General features: G+C 44.1%; 1 pseudogene; it reads right to left on the bottom strand.

Moving 5' to 3' along the window:
- The window catches only part of LOC118773783, a 146,080-nt pseudogene that overhangs the window by 13,642 nt on the left and 110,891 nt on the right, over positions 1-21,547 (bottom strand).

The following is a 21,547-nucleotide window of genomic DNA, read 5'->3' as shown; positions in this document are numbered from 1 at the left end:
GTTTAAATAATAAAAAGGGTTAAATAACTCAGTTAGCCAGACAGCGGTGCTGCAGACTGTAAGAAGGCACACAGATTTCTATGTGCCATAAGCTACAAGGTTAGGCCTTAAAACAAAGGGTTAATGTAAGAACTAGGCCCCATCTGGACACGGCCCAGGAGATGGGCCAGAAGAACTAAACCCTGCAAAGGGGGGCCATTAGCTCAGCACTACTATGATGGGCAACTATGACAAATTGCAGAAAATCCACATACAGTTTACAAGCATTTATCAGTAGATATTAGCTAGGCCAATGCAGGCAATCAGCTGCTATTTTCTAGCTGTATAACTCATAAAAGAAAATATAAAACTAAAATGGGATGCATATGTTAAAAGGGGCAAAAACAGGCTGACATGCTGTAGGGGCATGTCAAGGGGAGGAGATACAATAAGCGAAGGTGGCATGACTATGAGTCAGAGGAAAAAGATACAATAAGTGTAGACTGTAAACCAATAGGAGAAGAGAAGGGAGAGAAGATACAATAAGCGTAGACTATGAACCAATAGGAGAAGAGAAGGGAGAGAAGATACAATAAGTGTAGACTATGAACCAATAGACGTGAAGGGAGAGAAGATACAATAAGCGTAGACTATGAACCAATAGGAGAAGAGAAGGGAGAAAACATACAATAAGCGTAGACTATGAACCAATAGATGTGAAGGGAGAGAAGATACAATAAGCGTAGACTAGGAACCAATAGAAGTGAAGGGAGAGAAGATACAATAAGCGTAGACTAGGAACCAATAGAAGTGAAGGGAGAGAAGATACAATAAGCGTAGACTAGGAACCAATAGAAGTGAAGGGAGAGAAGATACAATAAGCGTAGACCATGAACCAATAGGAGAGGATGGCATGACTATAAAACAACAACATAGCGCACAAAGGTTCTGGGGTGACGTCCAAGGAGGGGCAATGCTGAAGGCAGTGTTCCTTCTTCAAGGTTGCATATCCTGACATCAACTGTCCTGCAATAGCTTTCAAATACTTATAACCTAGAATAACCCCTGGCCTTACCCAAACCCATAATCATACAGAATCACAGCATATTAATAACAGTACTTAATGCTTTTCCAATAGCGGCACTTTAATCAATACTATCATGAAATGCTTATTAATTGTATTGCTTATGTAGTAAATCAACAATATTGTGTAATGCTTATTATTGTAGTACTTAATATAATGCCTTTCATTAATAACAGTGCTTTAGTGCATACTAGTGCTTTAGGCCTCACATAAGGCCTCACATTCTCCACCACAATTCTCTTAAATTTCTCTGATATTTTCTCTTAATTTTCTGTTAAATGAAAAAAATAAGAGAAGTCAACTCCAGATGCACCAAACGTTCTTATCCATGCAAATCTGCTCATACCCAGGCGTGCTGAATGAAGAAACCCACTTGATCATAAATTGGAGGCACGTGGCCGATTATTTGTTATTAGCATAGGTAACGCCCCCTAAACACTGTATAAGGGCAGGTGTTGTGCCCTGTGCAAATATTCTGGCACATGCCCAAGAACTGGAGAGATGCCACCAAAAAAGGAAGGTGTTTTTTTGCTGCTTTACTATTTGTAGGTGGGCCCTCTTCTGCATTGACTGTTACACACAGTCTTCAAAGTGATTGAAATGATATGTTAAGTGTGGCATCTAGTGGTAAAGGGGGGAATGGATGGTTGTTGAATAAAGATGGCTGAATGGAAACACATGGCGTTGTGAAATGCTTTCATCTGCAATCGTAACAGTACCCATTCAACGATATCACTGAAATTATTTGTAATTGTGACAGCTATACATACCACCTTCCCACCTTATGTATCACACTTATGGTTTTGAGTCATAGACTTTTTATATGTATTTTATTTGTCCTTATTGAAATGCTCCAAAACTACATGCTTTATTAAAAATACAAATTATTTCTACCCATCACTTATTTAATTTGGTTGCTTTCTTCTCAAAAAGTTATGAACGGAAGAAGGCTTGCTGGGAAATGCTAATTTGTTTGTCCAATGACCTTGCTCCCTGTCATTTGTGATAACTTGCGTGAAATCAATTTTTCCTCAACTCAAATAATGAGTTGCTGTGCTTTCCTTGATGGCTATTTGACCTATGCTTATCGGCATACTGTGTAAGCTACCTTTGTGTTGATTTGTTAGTGTAGGCTGGCTAAAGCTATTTCGGGTGTTTGATAGTTAGAGAAATTAGGCTGTGGTGATTTAAGTCCAGGGCAGGTGATACATCGAATAGCTATTTTAGTGCAATAACAGCTGTCCCCGGTATGTAGCATTAGGTTTCTTCCCTTCAGTCATACCTTATGCGGGAGCACACCTCCAAAGTCCACTGAAATGCTTGTATCTATATGTTGGTTAACTTACCTATTAACTTTGAAAAACACATAGCACATGTATTCACTCTATCTTTGTAGCCATGTGTTTCTATCTACCACATGGAATCAGCAAAGTACTGCTGCTGTGATATCAGCATTAAATATAATCAGGTCTATTTTTTCCCCCGGAAGCATTTCACATGGCCTCAGAAAATTGGAGGTGTGCTCCCACATCAGCTATGACTAAAGGGAAAACAATACGGTAATATGTGTGCTTATGTTTTTTTTTTGGGGGGGGGGGGGGGGGGCAAGAAAAATATTTGCACCGGGGCCAATCACAATTATGTTACGCTAGTGCTTAGTAGCAAAGTCAAAGTTTTTTATTTGTCATATACTAAGGTACAATGTACAGTGCAGTGAAATGATGGTCGGCAGCAGGGCAGACTCACAAAAGAAAAAATATAATTTACTCGCAATCACAAATCTATATCCCAATCTATATAAAAATATAAAGAAAAATATAAAAAATATAAAAAGAAATAATTTAAGGAAGATATACAACACAAGACATAGAAAAATGTTCAGAACGGAGTTAGACTCCAGTATGAGCTGCATTTAGTGTTCTGACGGCCTGGGGGAAGAAGCTCCTACGGAGCCTCTCAGTGTTGGCCTTGAGGTTGCGGAGGCATCTGCCTGACCACAGCCACTGAAAGAGTCCATGGTTTGGGTGATGGGGTTCCTTCATTATCTTACCGGCTCTGGTGCTGCACCGTCTGGTATACAGGTCCTGGAGGGGGGTTAGAACAGACCCTGTGGTGCGCTCAGCTAGTCGCACCACCCTCTGCAGGGCCATCACCAGGCAGTGATGCATCCTGCCAGAATGCTCTCGATGGCACCAGAGTAGAAGGCTTTTAAAATCTGTTTTGGCTGTCTGAATTTCTTTAGCAGTCTGAGGTGATAGAGGCATTGCTGTGGGTGGAAGTGTGAGCGGTCCATGTCAGGTCTTCTGTGATGAGTACACCAAGGTATCAGAAGCTGTAGACCCTCACCACTGGGGCACCGTTGATGGAGAGTGGGGTGTAACTCCTCTGACGTGTCTTGCAGAAGTCGACTACCAGCTCTTTTGTTTTGCTGACGTTAAGGGAGAGGTAGTTGACCTGACACCATTTTTTCAGGTCCTCCACCTCCTCCAGTTAGGCCCTCTCATTGTTGTTGGTGATCAAGCCCACCACCACAGTATCGTCCGCAAACTTCACGATGGTGTTGGAGCTATTCTTTGCCACACAGTCATGTGTATACAAAGAATACTCATGGCTAAGAAGTTACCTTGATGACAGACATCAATATGTTCAAAAAAATAATGTCAAATCTGACTTGCTGAAGGTCACTTGTGGGGTTCCACAAGGTTCAGTGCTAGCGCTATGTATGTCTTTCATTTGTAGATTTTAGTTCAGCATTTCATACTGTACAGCCACACTGATTAGTTAGGAAGTTGGATGAGCTGAAGGTCCACCCTCTAGTCTAATTATTAGGTGGTACCACTCGTTCTTGACCAACCGTAAACAACAGGTCAGTTATAATGGTATTCTTTCAGCACCCCGAACCTTGAACACAGGGGCCCCCCAGGGGTGTGTTAGTTCAGCTGTCCTTTTTACTTTATATACTAATGAGTGCAGAAGTCGTAACCCTAATAACTACATAATTAAATTCTCAGATGATACCACCATCTGAGGTTTAATGAAGAAGGACAGCAATATTTCAGAGTATAACTCAGAAATACAAAGATTTGTAGGATGGTGTGTTGATAATCACCTGGTGGCAAATGTTAAAAAGACAGATGAGATGGTGTTTGACCCTAGAGGAGTGGGTGACCACAGGTCTGTGGTCATCCATGATGAAACCATCTCACAGGTCTCTTCATACAAGTACCTTGGTATTTTTGTTGATAGTTTAACAAACTAACTACCTAACGTTAGCTATGCTTCCCCTATCATTAAATCGATTGCATGCAATAGACCAAACGTTCCGTCCACTGTGTCTTCAACTCCGAACTTGTTGTCAGAACTCAGTTGTTTGAAATAACAAGCCTCTGGCCAAACACTGGCTGTTTATCAATCCGCATTTTTGTCCGTTCTTGCGTTCTCGTGAACTCGTTTGACGTCATCAAGTACGGTTGCAATACGAAGAACGCAAGAAACCCAGAACACTTAAAATGCCCGGATGTGCTCTTGATCCGCCCCTTTTATCGCGGAGGCATCGGTTGGTGACTTGGAAGTTTTTACTTTTCTTATTTCAAGTAAAAGGTACCTGTAAATCAGCCTCTGAAAAAATTAGATGGGAAATGGGCAGTATAGTTGCAGAATATTTGTAAGTTTGCTCCGACTTTCATGGGGAGTAGGCTTCGATTAGCTAGCGTTATTCAGTTCAGTGGAGACGGTAGTTAACGTTAGCTAAGTTAGCATGGGCTACAGAAAACGTAACTTGAGGGACGGCTTTTTAGCTTTATAGTTTATCGCACTTTTCAAATGTCATATCGATCATATTAATGTAAATAAGGCTATAGTCTCCATACAGCCTTGTACCAGTCATCTTCACATAAATATTTTATTCAGGGACTGCTGAGGAGTTTTTTTTTCAGAGGCTGATTTACAGGTACCGTTTACTTGAAATAAGAAAAGTAAAAACTTAATATCATGTTGTCTCTTTATTTAGTACAAAGAGGTTGTAATGTGATGCATGAACGTGTCCAATGATGCGTGCCCTGAAGGTATAACGGGTGACGTAATTGGGGTACGTGAGTTGAATCAGTTATGCTACCTGAAGAGACAAGTTCGCTGTAACGTGAGTTGTGGAGTTCTTAATAAACTCATTGCGATTAGAAACACCGAACGTGTGTGTTTATATCGTGACATGGTGTCAGAAGTCACGGACTGAATCCTGAAAGAAGCGAAGATGGCCAAGTTTTGACCACCAGAACAGTTTGACTTTACCCGGCCAGCGGAGTGGCCAGTGTGGAGGCGCCGATTCGACAGGTTTCGAGCGGCTTCCAAGCTCAACAAAGAGAGCGGTGAGGTACAAGTCAACTCTCTTCTGTATTCGATGGGGAAAGAAGCAGAGCCAATTTATGAAGCGTTTGTGTATACCGAGGACGACGAAAGTGATAACCCTCAACTTGACTATGAGATAGTTATAGCAAAGTTTGATGATCACTTTGTGCCTAAGCGCAACATAATTCATGACCGGGCATGCTTCCACAAGCGGGTACAGAAGGCAGGAGAAACTGTGGAATCTTTCGTGAGGAGCCTTTATGAGTTAGCCCAATATTGTGAATTCGGCATAGCAAAGGATGAACACATTAGAGACCGACTCGTCATTGGCATCCTAGATAGCGAGGTCTCGCAAAAGCTACAGCTTGAGGCGGATCTCACGCTGGAGAAAGCTATCCAGCTAGCTCGACAGAGTGAACAGATCAAGAATCAGAGCGTGGAGCGAGGCGAGTGTTCGGTGAATGCTGTGGGACAAAGAGGACAGACAGGCTGGAAACGCGGCAAGGGCAGGCGGCAGCGAGATGGACAAAACGGTCCGAAACGAGATGAGCCCAGTAAACAAAATGGATGCTCACGGTGCGGCAGAGCACACGATAAAGGTCAATGTTGTCCTGCACGTGACAAGAAATGCAGACGATGCGGTAAGCTTGGACATTTTGAACTTTTGTGCAAAACCAAAATGACTAAACAGTTAATGGCTGTGACACACGAAATAGATGATGATGATGATGATGATCAAGCTTTCTTCATTGGAGCAGTGACAAATCAGGCCCATACAGTAGTTGAGCAGCCAGATTTCAGTGATGATTGGCGTGTCACACTCCCCATTGACAATAGTCTGGTTGATTTTAAGATTGACACGGGGGCGGACATTACTGTAATGACTGAGAAAACGTACAACAAACTGCCGAACAAGCCCCAATTAGCTAAGACTACAGTTAGTGCCACAAGCCCAGGCGGGGAAGTGGAGTGCATAGGTAAATTCCTGGCCACAAGCCTGCACAAGGGCCAAAAGTATGCCTTCTGGGTCACAGTAATCAAAGGACAGTTCGCACAGAACCTACTGGGGGGAGGAGTGGCCAAAAGGATGGGCCTAGTGAAAAGACTTAATGCAGTCAGCACTGTGGCGGACGGCGACATATTTGGGGAAATAGGGCTCTTACAGTGCGATCCAGTTAGAATTGAACTGAAACCTGACGTTGAGCCCTACGCCACCACAACGCCCCGCCGAGTGCCGTTTCCCCTCCTGCCCAAGGTCGAAGCGGAGCTAGAGCGCATGTTAGCGCTAGGCATCATCAAGCATGTGACAGTGCCCACTGACTGGTGTGCACCCATGGTGCCAGCAGAGAAGAAGAACAAGGACCAGGTCAGGGTGTGCGTCGATCTGAAGCGCCTCAACAAGGCCGTCAAGAGGGAAAGATACGTACTGCCGACACTGGAGGACATCGCTCCCAAGTTAGCTGGAGCCAAGGTATTCTCCACGTTAGATGCCTCCAGTGGCTTCTGGCAAATTCCCCTGGACCCTGACAGTCAAAGACTGACCACCTTCATCACACCCATGGGCAGGTTTTGCTACAGGCGGCTCCCATTTGGGATCTCTTCAGCCCCTGAAATTTTTCAGAGGCTGATGACTGACCTGCTCAGGGGTCACGACGGAGTCGTTGTCGTGATGGACGACATACTCGTCTATGGGGCAGATGAGGAAGAACACAACAGGCGGCTGAATGCAGTCTTCCAGACAATCCGGCGGTCTGGACTGAAATTGAACAAAGCAAAGTGCCGTTTCAACAAGTCAGAGATCAGCTACTTTGGACACATAATCGGCGCAGAGGGCATGAAACCAGACAAAAGTAAGGTGAGCGCAATCACTGAGATGCCCAGCCCAAACAACGTGGGAGAGCTGCGCCAGGCGCTGGGCATGATTAACTACCTGGGGAGGTTTCTGCCAGGCCTCTCGACTGTGTTACACCCAGTCACTGACCTGCTCAAAAAGGACAGTGTGTGGGCATGGGGTGACCACCAAGAGAGAGCGCTGCAGAGAGCTAAGGACATGCTCTCATCAGCTCCAGCACTGGCCTACTACGACTCCAAGCGTCGCACAGTCGTCAGCGCGGACGCCAGCAGCTATGGCCTGGGCGCCACACTACTTCAGGAGCACAGCGGTGAGTTGAGACCAGTTGCTTTCTGCTCACGCACACTTACAGAGTCAGAGAAACGTTACTCCCAAATAGAAAAGGAGTGCTTGGCAGCGGTGTGGTCGTGTGAACGATTTGTACGCTATGTACAGGGGCTAGACCATTTTTGCCTCCAGACAGACCACAAGCCGCTAGTCCCATTGATTAATGCGTGTGACCTGGACAAAGCGCCGGTGCGGTGCCAGAGACTTTTAATGCGCCTGATGCGGTTCAGTGTGACTGCTGTCCATGTTCCAGGTAAACAGCTGATTGTGGCAGACGCGCTGTCCAGGAGCCCTCTGGCTCACGAGACAGAGTCAGAGACAGAGCGCCACATCGAGGCGTACGTCGATGCAGTGCTGACAAACAAGCCCATGTCACCAGAGAAGTTGGAGGAGATAAGAGGAGCAACGCAGATGGATCCAGACCTGCAGGCGGTCATCTCCAGTGTGCGAAGCGGCTGGCGTAAGACTCACAACTTTCCCTCCTTCTCTGCGTTCTATTCTGCCAGGCATCATCTGTCTGTAGCGAAGGGACTGGTTCTGTATGATGACAGAATTGTGATTCCAAAACAACAGAGAGCAGACATTCTGAAAAGAATTCATACAGGTCACCAAGGACTGACAAAGTGCCGCGAGCGAGCCAGAATGTCCGTCTGGTGGCCTGGCATTGGTGGCGACATCAAAACAACTGTGATGCAGTGCAAGTTCTGTGTAGAGCACAAGCCCAAGCAGAGGCGGGAGCCTCTCATCACAACGGCCCTGCCAGAGGGGCCTTGGCAGAGGATCGCTGCTGACCTGTGCGAGCTGGAGGGGAAGCAGTATCTGATTGTAGTAGACTACTATTCCAGGTACATTGAAATGGCACACTTACCCTCCACATCAAGCCAGCAGGTCATCACACGCCTCAAAGGCACCTTTAGCAGATGGGGTGTACCTCTTGAACTAGTCAGCGATAACGGCCTGCAGTTCACATCAGCAGAATTCACTGACTTTAGCAAAGAGTATGGGTTCGCACACACAACCTCGAGCCCCCACTACCCCCAGGCCAACGGGGCGGCCGAGAGAGCAGTCCAGACTGCCAAAAGGCTACTGAAACAACCGGACCTGTACCTTGCCCTGATGAGTTACCTGGCAACACCCATCGCTGCGACAGGGGCCAGTCCGGCTCAACTGATGATGGGACGACAGATTCGTACCACAGTCCCCACACTGGAGCAAAACTTGCAGATGACTCCAATAAACCCTGAACTAGTAAGACTAAATGACCCGAAAGCCAAGAAATCTTACGAGTACTTCTACAACCGCCGACACTCCACCCACCGTCTCCCAGAGCTGCCGTTTGGCCAGGCAGTGCGTGTCAAGCTGGACACAGAAAAGGGGTGGAAGACTCCTGCGCAGGTGGTGGGAAAAGCGGAACAACCCCGATCCTACATGATCAAGATGGACAACGGCACGGTGCTGCAGCGCAACAGGAGACACCTGCAGGCTGTTCCTGAGACTACCGGGCCTGCAGAGCCACAGCTACAGCCTGAGACCAGCCCAAACCGTCCCATTGGCAGTCCACCTCCGGTGATGGTCACCAGGGGCCACGGAGCGTCCCCGGGGCCCTCTGCACCAGAGACTACACGGAGAACACCGGCACGGCCTACTCTGTCTGGCGCAGCCAGACTGACCTCCAGGGGCCGTGAAATCAGACCACCTCTCAGATTCAGACTCAATGATTGACTTGTGTTTACTGGTTTATTGCTTATGTTTATTCTTTATTCAGGTTCAACTACTGATTTACAGTAAAATGTTTAGTTGAAAAAAAAGGAAAAAAGAAGAAGAAGAAAGAAATGGAAGGTTCTGAAGTTAATGTTCTAATGCACTTAAGGGGAATGTTACATGTGAATGTGAAAATGTTGCAAATACTATGGTACAGTAGTATGTATGGTTTCTGAAAAAAAAAAGAAAATGCTTTGGGGAAAATAGATTTTGTTTTGAATGAGACCTAGTTTACTCTAACCTAATCTATAAGGGGTAAGTATTGTTTATTTGAAGGTATGTTTAAGGATACTCTGAATGAAGTGAGTACTGGTATATGTTACTCTTAGTTTATCGTCTCAAAAGGGGGAGATGTAATGTGATGCATGAACGTGTCCAATGAGGCGTGCCCTGAAGGTATAACGGGTGACGTAATTGGGGTACGTGGGTGGAATCAGTGATGCTACCTGAAGAGACAAGTTGGCTGTAACGTGAGTTGTGGAGTTCTTAATAAACTCATTGCGATTAGAAACACCGAACGTGTGTGTTTATATCGTGACAGAGGTATTCCATTTTTGATGCATTAACCTGTGAGTGGAGCTGAAAGGATTTGTGGGCTGGTTATAGTAACTGTGATGGCTTCCTCTTTAGATTGGCTGACTAAAAAAGTACATCATTTGTATGAACCCTTTGCTAAAAGTAACTCGTATTTGCAGCTGCTATAGATTAATGTAGTGGAATAAAAAGTAGAATATTTGCTTTGAAATGTAGTGGAATAAAAGTACAAAGTCCCCTAAATCGGAAATACTCATGCCAAGTATAAGTACCTCAAAACTGTACGTAAAACCATTTACATTGTTACTTTTCATCCTTATACAGCCAACCCCACCCCTGGTCAACCAACCACTTAGCTAGCAAGATAGCCTACTTTGTTCATTTTAAAGGCAATTCACGCGACTGTTTGGCTTAGGGCAGGAGCATCATAACACTTGGAATTTATAAACAGCCACTGTCTGCCTGTCCCTCAGTTAACGGAAGCTGTCAATCAAGGTTCAAGGGGGTCGTGTGGGTGTGATTGCGTTGAAAGTGACCAATCATAAGAGGGTCAGTGCCTCCCTTGCAAATTGTCAAAACTCAGGTCGATTCGCGCAAGCAAAACTCAACTTCTGTTAACCCGCGCGAGCGCGTATGCCCTCCAGCGCGCGCCAAGCAGAAATTCTCTCGCGCGTGGTGGCTGTTTTGTGCGCGAGAATGTTTTCTGCGCTCGCGACTTTTGACATAAATCTGACGCCATACACTTCCCTCTGGGGCACTGCTGCTGTGCCCCTAGGCAACGTACTTAACCCACAGTTTCCTCAGTAAAAATATCTAGCTGTATAAATGGATAACATTGTAAAAAAAAAAAAAAAACTAACTGATGTAAGTCACTGTGGATAAGTGTCTGCTAAAACTGCCAATAAAGAAGGTGCTGCTAAGTACATCGTACCACTTTTCACTAACATACCTTCTTCTGTTTTTATTTTGGATACTTCTCAAAATATGTTTTTCACTTTGACTAGTCGTTGTGTTACAATAAGACATAAATATGTTCTGAAGAGATCTCAGTGTTTCAGATTTCATTCACACAGACACGACGTATATGCATAGTAGCATTGTGATGCACTTATTTTGAAGTCGCTCTGACTAACAGCGTCTGCTAAATGACGTAATGTAATGTCTTTTTCTCATAGTACATGAGTAGTACAAATGTGTCAAAATATTTTAAGTCAAAATCTGTGGAGGCTTTGAGGACAGAGAGATTCAGACTCTTTATAAAACCACAGCACAATTGAGGGTTACATGGCACAAGAAAACAGTAGGCTAATTATATATAAGGACAGATGGCAGGCACTGAGAGTGGCAGTAGACTGGGAATAAAGAATAACATAGACATATGTAGATATGTGTAAATATTGATATGTGATTTGGATAAATGTACTTACTGTAAAAAAGGAAAGAAATGTGTAAATTATTAGCACAAAGCATAGAAAAGGAAAAGGCGTCATGAGTGGATCGCATAGATAACCAAATATGTCAAGTAGCAAAGAAGTGAACAGCTACAGGAAATATGGTTGAGTTGTCCCTTGTAAGGGGGGTTGGATAATAATGGTCTGAGAAGTGAAGGGGAGGGGACTTGGGCATAATGAAAGAAGGAAATCAAAAAAGTAATGATTAATGTATTTCTTTCCTTTTTCATTTCTTTGTCCTTAAATGTATGTTTTGTTACATATATATATAACTGTAAATATATATATAACTATAACTATAAATATATCCATAGTTATATATAACTAGAGAAGAGGTTGTAATACTGACCATTGGTTTTGGGTGGAGAATAGGTGGAGGACATTCACTTGCTAGTGGTGAAGACAAAAGACTATTGATAAATATTGTATGTATTTTTATTTTATTTTTTTCTGTTTTCTTTGTGTCTTCACCTTCATCTGCTTGCTGTAATTCAGTAATATTATTGATCCTGTTGCATTTCTTCTTGAGCTTAATAAAGAGGTCCTCCAATGAGGGGGGGTGGTGGTGGGCAAGAAAAAAAATGTGTCAAATTTATGATACGTTTTGTGATAAGTGTTTTAAACTTACATGAACAAATATATAAACGCTTTCATTTTGACACATTTCGCAAACGATCGTAACCCGGAAGTAAATCTGAGTGAATGAACCGGAAACACGTCACTACCTTGTCGCTGAAGCGGTTTCTGACGGTGGTTTCGAAACAGGTTTTAGTTTTAAAGTGTACGAGTTTATGGTGTTTATACGCGTTGGCAGCCAATGTTACAGCGGTTGCTCTGAAAATATAGCTGGTCAACCGGTCTGTAATTAAGCTGTTGGAGGAGCTGTAGCGATGGAAAGACGAAGTTCTTCAGGGAAGGAGAACAGGGGTTTGTACATTTTATCGTCGTTGGAAGGGCTTTGTCAGACCGGCATCATCACCGCATCCTGCGTGATCTTGTGGGAGGGAGATTTAAAAACCTGCCTAATTCATCCAGCCGCTGCCTTAGCACAGCTTTAGCATTAATGCGCTTTAACACACTCGCAGCATTCCCTTCTGCATACGGGGAGTGCAGTCTCTATGAAATAAGGCAGAAGACGTATTTGTCTGCAATTTGCCGTGTAACTGTGTAGCAAACGCATTTTAGCTGAAAGTGTTGTGCGTTCAGTCTGCAGCAGAGGAAGAGTGTAAAACTCTGTAGTACTAAACCATTTTATTAATCGATTGATATTGATTCATCTTGGTTTAAAGCAGTTTGGAGTTTTATCTCAGGTTATGGGTAAACAAAACAACACGAAATGTTAAAACAAGAATTCAGGTACTAGCAGTTTGTTGATATGTGGACCAAACCCCTTAAGGCCAAATTGAATTTCTAACTGTAAACAGCAGTGGGTGGTAAACAGTAGACTGTGGAACCAGGACCAAATGCTGGTAACTGAAGTCAGTGCTGCTTTAGATGTGTCAGAGGTGCTCCTGTTTGTGTGTAGATTCCTTATGTTCTCACTCTGTTGCAGATCCCTCTCTTCCTCTCTCCTCCCTGCACCTTTTGGTTCCCCCTCTACGACTGTTCTCTGCAGCCATGTGGCAAGTGGTGCAGCAGCGAGACATAGTGCATTATGGGAAACTGGAGGAGTTTGTGACTTTGGTGACAGAGGCAGTCCCAGAGCTGCTGAGTTACAGACAGAGGAACCAGCTGATTCTGGCACTGCGAGCGAGGGTGAGAGAAGGGGGCTGAAGCTCTTTGTAATTTAAGATGTGAAAAGTGTATGTTTAAATAATGGCAGTGATGAGACAGAATGATGCATTCTGGAGGGGTCAGAGGCGTTTAGCATAACAGCGGTGCTGCTGCTCCCGAGGTTACAGTCAGGGCAGGGGCTGTTATCTCACACCCCATTTGAACATTCCAGATATCCGGATCTGGAAATGTAGAAATTTGAGTTAGTATTATTATAAATTAAGAGGATAAAGACCCTTAAGATGCGGCATCTCATTTTCAAGAGGGTTTTGTAGTGCAATATGAAAAGACATACAATACAAAAAAGGGACGGTGATATAAACGCATAATTATGCTCCAGAATATGAAGTAATTAACTCCACTATTTATAGCATTCAGCATTTTCATGCACTTTGTTGCCTTTTGTAAAGATTTCAAATATTCCATCTTCAGAACTTTCAGAGTTCTTTTTTTCAATACCAGTAACAAACCACCTTTGTAATATACAACAATGAGTTAGTTGCTTCTCTCCAGGATGCGATATGCCAGGGAGAACCTTATAATAGAATCTATTGGCTTTTAGCAATAAATTAAAAATGGTAAAATTTCAAACAGCAGTTGTAATCCACAATCTAAACTTATGGTTAGTTCATATGAATGAAGTAAGAATATTATTATACTTTTTTGTAGTAAATCTGAGAGCAAAGAGCATTGGCATTTGTTGATTTGAGATGAAATGAGCCAATGATCCAGTATGTTGACACAGAGTTTGTAGCCAGCGATGGTTCCTCCAGCGCACAGCCTGACCACTACAGGGGCAGGAATGGGAGGAAGGGGAAGTGTTACTGGCCCATTATCAGTGTCTCTGGAACCGAGACTGATACTGTTGGAAATGCAGAATATGTAACTGGCAGGCTGATGACCCAGAAGGACCCTTACACTGTACAGTGTGTTAGCTGTGTGTGTGACCCCTGTGCTATGTTGCAGAACTCTGATGTGAAGGTGGAGGCGTCAGAAGCTGATTTTGTGGAGCTGGTCCAAACCCTGCTGAAAGACCCAGCTGAGAGAGAGCACTTCCTCCAGGTCTGACACTCAGGTCCATGTAAAGTGGGGCAGGTTTCACTGCAGAGTTCTGGCAGTAAACATTATCTCATTATTAAAGGGCCATTCTCTCTTTCTATCCCTCTCTCTCCCTCTCTCCCTCTCTCCCTCTCTCTCCTTGCAGCTGGGTCCCAGTTATGACTCAGCTCTGCAGATGCTGGTGTGGGAGTTCCTCTCCAGACTGGAGCAGCTGCTGCCAGTACCAGACCTCAAACAGGTAAGGAGACAAAACCCCACTGCATCACACCTGGACCTGCTGGAGATGCCAGCTCACCTCTCCATGTGTCCACTGACTCTGACTAAGCTTTTAACATACTTTACTCTTTGTCCTCTAATGGCAAAATTCAGTAAATTACTCAGTCATTGAGGGAGAGCTCCATTTCATGGCCCGCTTCAAGCTGCAGCCAAAATATCCAATTTTGGATTTGCCATTATGATATTGTTTGTTCAGCCAAGGAGTATGTGATAAAAGTCAGAGTGCAACCAGAAGGGAGCCTTTGGAAGGAAATGTGGACTGAATTCTCATGATTATTTTAGGTTATGGTTTTCAATTAATAGAATTATGAGAGTTCAACAAATCGCGGTTGTGGCTGGTCCAGGGATTGGGAGAAAACAAAGCAGTACCTTTCTCAGGGATAAAAACATCAACACCAATGAAGAGTAGTGATACAACAAACAACAACATACATGGAATAAGGAAGGATCAAGTTCAAGGTATATCAAGAGAACAGCTTCTGCACAATGTCATGAGTTAAAGTGTACGTGAGTGCAGGGTGTGTATCTGTACAACTGTTATTTATGCAACTATTGTGCTGTGAATACACAGAAAGAGAGGTATTGATGACACATCGCTGGTTTAACAGTTTGAGTGTGATGACGTGTGAGAAGAAGCTGTTCGGTGTCAGCTTGTTTTGGTGGGTAGAGTTTGAATATGTGATGGTCAGCATGTGAGGGGTCAGCAAAGATTTTGCCTGCCTGTTTCCTGGCTCTGGTACTGAAAAGATCTCGGTGTGGGCAGGTTAACTCCAATGATCTTTTCTGCAGTCCTGATGGTGTGCTGTCGTTTAATGTCTTGTTTGGTGGCAAAGCCAAAGCAGATCATTATACAGGTGATGAGGACCAGACACAATGATTGCTGTGGAACTGAACCAGCAATTCCTGTGGCAAGCTGAGCTTCTTCAGCTGGTGAAGGAAGAATATCCTCTGATATAGCTTTTTTTGGAGACGGTGTTGGTCTTCCACTTTAGGTCTTTGGAGATTATAGTTCCCAGGAATGTCTTTGTATGGGGTTTCCTCCTGAAGACCACCATCATCTCCACTGTCTTGAGCATATTCAGCTCTAAATTGTTATGGCTGCACCAGAGGGCCAGCCTCCTGTATGCAGACTCATCACCGTCTTGGATGAGACAGATGACTGTTCTTGAAGAGTTTGACCGAGGGGTCCCTGGAGGTGCAGTCGTTAGTGTAAAGGGAGAAGAGCAGTGGGGACAGCACGCAACCCTGTGGGGCACCAGTGCTGATTGTCTGGGTAGTGGATGTGAATTTCCCCACCCTCACTTGCTGCTTCCTATCTGTGAGAAAGTTGGTAATCCACTTACAGGTGGGGGCAGGCACAGTGAGTTGGGAAAGTTTTGAGGGGAATACTTGTGGTATGGTGATGTTGAACACCAAGCCGAAGTCCACAAACAAGATCCTTGCGTAGGTCCCTGGGTAGACAATGTATTGGAGAATGTGCTTTAATGCCATGTTGACTGCATCATCTACGGGCCTGTTGGGCCAATATGTGAATTTTCGGGGGTCCAGCAGGAGGTCTGTGATGTCTTTCAGGTGGGCCGGCACCAACCTCTCAAAGGACTTCATGTCTACAGAGGTGAGTGCAGCAGGTCTGTAGTCAATAAGTCCTGCAGTTTACACCTACACGTACATTTACTCATTTAGCAGATGCTTTTATCAATGGTGACTTACAAGTGAGGTAGAGTACAACACAAGAACAAACCATAGTGAGTCAACTGGTAACCTTTCGTTGATGAGTCCTGCTCCTTAGCACTATGCTACACTGCAGCCCAGATCTCCCAGAAGACGGGATCCAGTAGGTCAGGAGGGTGAAACTGCATCTGGGTTCTGCTGCGTTCCTGATCTTTTGATGCTGAAAGAATCTGGGAATGTCCATAGTGATGTGGGGTTGTAGACAAAGTAACATGACATTGAATTGTAAGGTGGCAGGCAGAGTGCAAATAAATGTGTATGTGGATAAAAGCGTCTGCCAAATGAATAAATGTAAATGTAAATATCTAAACAGAATACACTTTTTAAAGTGGCTATGTGCTCAGTCCAGGGGAGTGGGCGGGGACTTGTTGTGCTCCGGGGGTGTGGGTCTTTTCCTGCGCAGGCGCAGGAGGGGAGGAGGGGGCAGTGAACTAAAGTCTACGAACAGCATTCTGGCATGATTGTCCTTTCTGTCCAGGTGGGAGAGGGTGAGGTGGAGGGCAGTAGTGATGGCATCATCAGTTGTCCAGTTGGAGCGGTATGCAAACTGCAATGGGTCCAGATGGTCTGGGAGATGGGCCTTCATGTGCCTCAGTACCAGCCTCTCAAAGCACTTTGTCACAATGGGTGTGAGTGCTACAGGTCAGTAGTCATTGAGGCAGGACACGGTTGACTTCTTGGCCACTGGTATGATCCTGGTTGTTTTGAGGCAAGCAGGTACTGTTGCTGTGCTCAGGGAGATGTTGAAGATGTCCGTGAGAATGCCTGCCAGCTGCCCAGCGCATTCTCTGAGCACCTGACCAGGTATGTTGTCCAGCAGCTTTCCGTGGGTTTACTCTGTGCAGAGTATTCCTTACGTCAGCTGTGGACAGGCAGAGGACCTGGTCGCTGGAGGAAGGGGGGATCTTCCTCGCGAGTACCTTCTTCTGTGCCTCAAAATGTGCGTAGAAGTCATTCAGCGCATCTGGCAGGGAGGTGTCACTGCTACAAGCCTGAGGTGTTGGTTTGTAGTCTGTGATGGTTTGTATTCCCTGCCACATGTGCCGTGTGACCTTGAAGTCCATGAAGTTGCTGTGGATCTTCTTTGCATAGGTGTGCTTTGCTGCCCTGATTGCCCAGGACAGTTTGGCTCTGGCTGTGCTGAGAGCCTCCCTGTCCCCAGACTTAAAGGCTGCATCCCTGGCTTCTACCAACGCGTGCACCTCTGCAGAGAACCATGGTTTTTGATTTGCACGGGTGGTGACAGCTCTGGAGAGAGTAACATCCTCAATGCACTTGCTAATGTAGCCAGTCACTGAGGCTGTGTACTCCACCAAGTCCACAGAGCTGCCGTATGTGGCAGCTTGTCTGAATATTTCCCAGTCTGTGTTTTAAAACAGTCCTGGAGTGCTGATGTGGCTCCCTGAGGCCAGGTTCTCACCTTCTTCAGGGCTGGTCTGACCCATTTTTGTATGGGTCTGTATGTCGGAGTCAGTAAAATAGAGATGTGGTCTGATTGTCCGAGGTGGGGGTAGGGTGCAGCTAGGGCTGTGCGATATGACGATATACTGTATATCGTGTGATGATAGGAAAACATCTATCGTTTCATATTATGCTCTATCATTTATTTCGTTGTGTCACAAATCACACACTTTGTGGCAATATTTTTAGTTGTTTGGATGACGCTTTGCGGGCAGGAAATTTGCATGAAGGCAACACAAACAAACATGGAGGAGAGTGAATGTGACAGAACTATAGTTGAAAAGTGTTTTCGGTTTACCTTTTTATATATTATACATTAATATTTCATATTTTTACTTACATGCTTAACCCTTTCGCACATAACTTATTTTTATGCTATGTAGTGCGTGTTATATTACATGGTTCCTTATGTTTTCATGAGCGTTATTAAGCTTGTCATAGTTTTCAGTTAGCATTTGCTAGATTTTTTAAGGGTAAATCGCTGTTTCCTCAAAGCTAAAATTAGCTAGAATTTTTTCAGTCTAGTGTTTTAATCGCACTGGTTTTAGCATACACACTAAACGGTAAATCACACCAGTGCGACCGTACGAAAGGGTTACGCCTCGTTTTCACACAGTTTTGTTTGGTGTCCGTAATTCAGTATAGTATATGCAATATTCCCTCTAGTGTTCAATGCAAGGAAAAGGAGATGGATCAAACGTAACTCACTCGTGTCAGTGTCATCATGGAATGAATGCAACGGTGAATCGACCTCTATTTATATGTCAAATGAACGGCAATATAATGGAGGGAAATCACAGTGGTAGAATGGGAGGGAGATAAAGTTTTCATATCAAAGTGATCAAGATGATCTGTATGTCTTAAGATTATTGGTTAAAGCACAGTGTTTATGTCGATGCAGGTTCCCATAGGGATGAAGGGACTTCTGGTTGACTCGCATACGTACACAGAGCTATATGGAAATGAGGCGTAAATTGAAAATTTGCACAAAGGTTCTAAATAAAGGAAAAAATAATCAAATGTAAGTACCTTTTATTTGTCAAGTATATAATTTAAAATGTAATAAGATATAGGCTTTTCCATGTGGTCATTTTATATAAACTGTTTATTTATTGAATTTATCGTGATATGTATCGTTATCGAGATATGAAATGACCTATATCGGGATATGAGATTTTGGTCATATCGCACAGCCCTAGGTGCAGCCTTGTATGCACTGTGGATGTTTGTGTATACAAGGTCCAGCATGTTATCCCTGCATGTGGTAAAGTGCTGGTGGAATTTCGGGAGTACTGTCCTTAAGTTTGCGTTGTTGAAGTCCCCGGCACTTAATGTTAAAATCTCCCCTAAAAGCAAGAACAGAGTCTGTGTGTTTTTGCTGCACACTGATGATCTGGTCGGCTAATCACCATTGTGCCTTATTTGCACGGGCGTGTGGAGGAATGTAAACACTGACCAGTATTTCAGAGGCAAACTCCTGAGGTGAATAAATGAAGCAGTTTTCAGTTTATGAACAAAGTTTCCAGGTTTGGGAAGCATGACTTCATTAACTCTGTGACATCAGTACACCAACCTTCAAGAACATAGAGGCGGATTCCACCACCTCTCCATTTTCCTGCCAGTTCCGCGACGTGATCCGCTCTGTATATATGAAACCCAGGTAGACGTGCTGAACAGAGTGGAGTAGATTCATTAAGCGAGATTTCTGTGAAGCACAGGGCAGCAGAGCGAGAGAAATCCTTGTTGGATCTGTTGAGGAGTAACAGCTCGCCCATCTTGTTACACAGGGAGCGGAGATTCTCTAGGTGGATGCTAGGTAGCAGAGTCTGGAAACCCCGTTGTCAGAGCCTGACCAGTACTCCGGCTTGCTTACCCCATCTGCCTCTCCTGTATATGTTTATTTTAACATTGTAGAAGCATTTAAAAAATAAGTTCTGATCCTTAAAATATTATTTGTGCCCATCACAGCTGGACTTTTGTAACTCCTTGTATCTACTGTAGCTTGTGCAAAATGCAGCTCCAAAAGCAGTGACAAAAACATCAAAGAAAGAAGGTATTTCCTTATTCATTGATCTCTGCTTTATTTTTCAGTTGGTTTTAGAATCGACTTTAGGATTTAGTTTCTGGTTCTTAAAGAAAAACATGGGTTGGCACCAGAACATAAAGAGTGCTTCAGCCATGCCAGCCTGCTCCAGCTCTCAGGTCATCAGCTGCTGGACCTCTGGATATAGCAGATCCTAAATTAAAAACGAGGGGACACTGGGGTCCCGAGTGGCTCAGTTTGGTATTCACTTTGAGTCTAGGCTGGGTCCCTCAGTGTCAGATCCAGACCAGCATGTTATTTGTGCTGCTTGGTTAACCAGCACCTCCTCGTCTGATAGCTTTCAGAAACTCTACGGTTCCTCAGGCTGACATCAGTGGTGCAGCACCCTCCACTGGGCTCCCGCTCTGCTGTAGTGCACTGTGGGACTTGTAGTGTGAGAAATAGCCGCTTGTTATGCACGAGTGTATGGAGGATTGCATTCATCTCTGTCCTGTGTGAGTACAGAGGTTATCTGGAGAATCAGTCCAAATATACTATTACCGATTGCAAAACAGGGTCACATAGGGGATAAAACATGATAATAGATAATAGATTGGACACAATATTTTTAGTGCCAACTCTCCAAAGCTCTGGAATGGACCAGCATTTAAAACTCATTTCTCGTTTTTAAGGTGACCTTTGAGCAACAATTGCTGTTTTAATTATTTTATTTCATTTTCTTTTCCTGTTCATGATTTTTATTCATTCATTTATATGATTCCTTTGTAATGTATATTTCTATTAGAGTTGTTTTCATCTAGCCTTCAATACATTTTGATGTTCTTAGATGGAATGTAGATAGCTGGGGTAGATGGAAAATAATGTAAACATATGAAAAAACAAACTGCAAAGTAGTGCTCCTGTTAATGACAGAGGTAACACTTCTCTCTCCCTCAGACTGTGTCATTGCTTGGTGCTGCCCCCTCTGTCCTGGAGGAGTGTGTGCAGTCTGTCTCTGACCCACAGCAGCTTAAGGTCCTACTCCAGCAACACAGATGTGTTGGACACCTGGACAGGAACGGTAGGCCTCTGTTAGAGGACGCATATAGACCAAATTTTACAGCACACTCTTAACTGTGAAGATGCTACAACATGCCAAAACATGCATACATTTTTGATTGTGGTTTTTATCTTATTTCCAAAGGCGGAAATAGGAACTACACTACGTTAACATAAGACCTCGGCTGATTACACAATATTTAAGTTGTGAGCCATTTAAGGTCAACTTGAAAAAGCAGTGACAGGAATATTTAAAACGATTCCTTTTCCTTTTTTTCTGTGGATTTGTTCTTCTCTCACTTAATGAGACAAGATCCATCTGTTCCTTCTTGCTTGCTCTCTCTCAGTGACTCCTCCCTCCATAGACAACTGTATCCTGTCCTCACTTTCCCTACCACCATTTGGAAAAGTTGATGATTCGGCTGAACTGATTGAATGTGATAACCAATCAGAACCTGCATATGGCTCCAAAAAGTTAAGCACCCCCTCTTCAGGTGAAGACATGACAGAATCTGTGATGGACAGCAGAGATTACACGGGGGTGGAGCTGAGATCAGGTCTGAACAGAAGTGAAGACATAGAGGAGAGGATGGAGAGGAAGACTGGATATGGGATGAGCAGGGAGGAGATAGACATACTATCCAACATAAAGGAGGAGGAAGAGGAAGGTGGGGAGAGGCAGAGTGAGGAGATGGAGAAGGAGGATGGTGTGAAAGACGAAGAGGACAAGGGACTTTGGAGGGAGGGCCAAAAAGAGAGAGATGAACAGAGGGAGAGAGATGAAAGTGATCCAGCCATCCAAACTGACAGAGAGCTGAAGAATGAAGGAAAAT

The sequence above is a fragment of the Megalops cyprinoides genome, chromosome 2 (genome assembly GCF_013368585.1).
Source record: "Megalops cyprinoides isolate fMegCyp1 chromosome 2, fMegCyp1.pri, whole genome shotgun sequence".
Classification (NCBI taxonomy): Eukaryota; Metazoa; Chordata; class Actinopteri; order Elopiformes; family Megalopidae; genus Megalops; species Megalops cyprinoides.
This window is presented reverse-complemented; position numbering and strand designations above follow the sequence as displayed.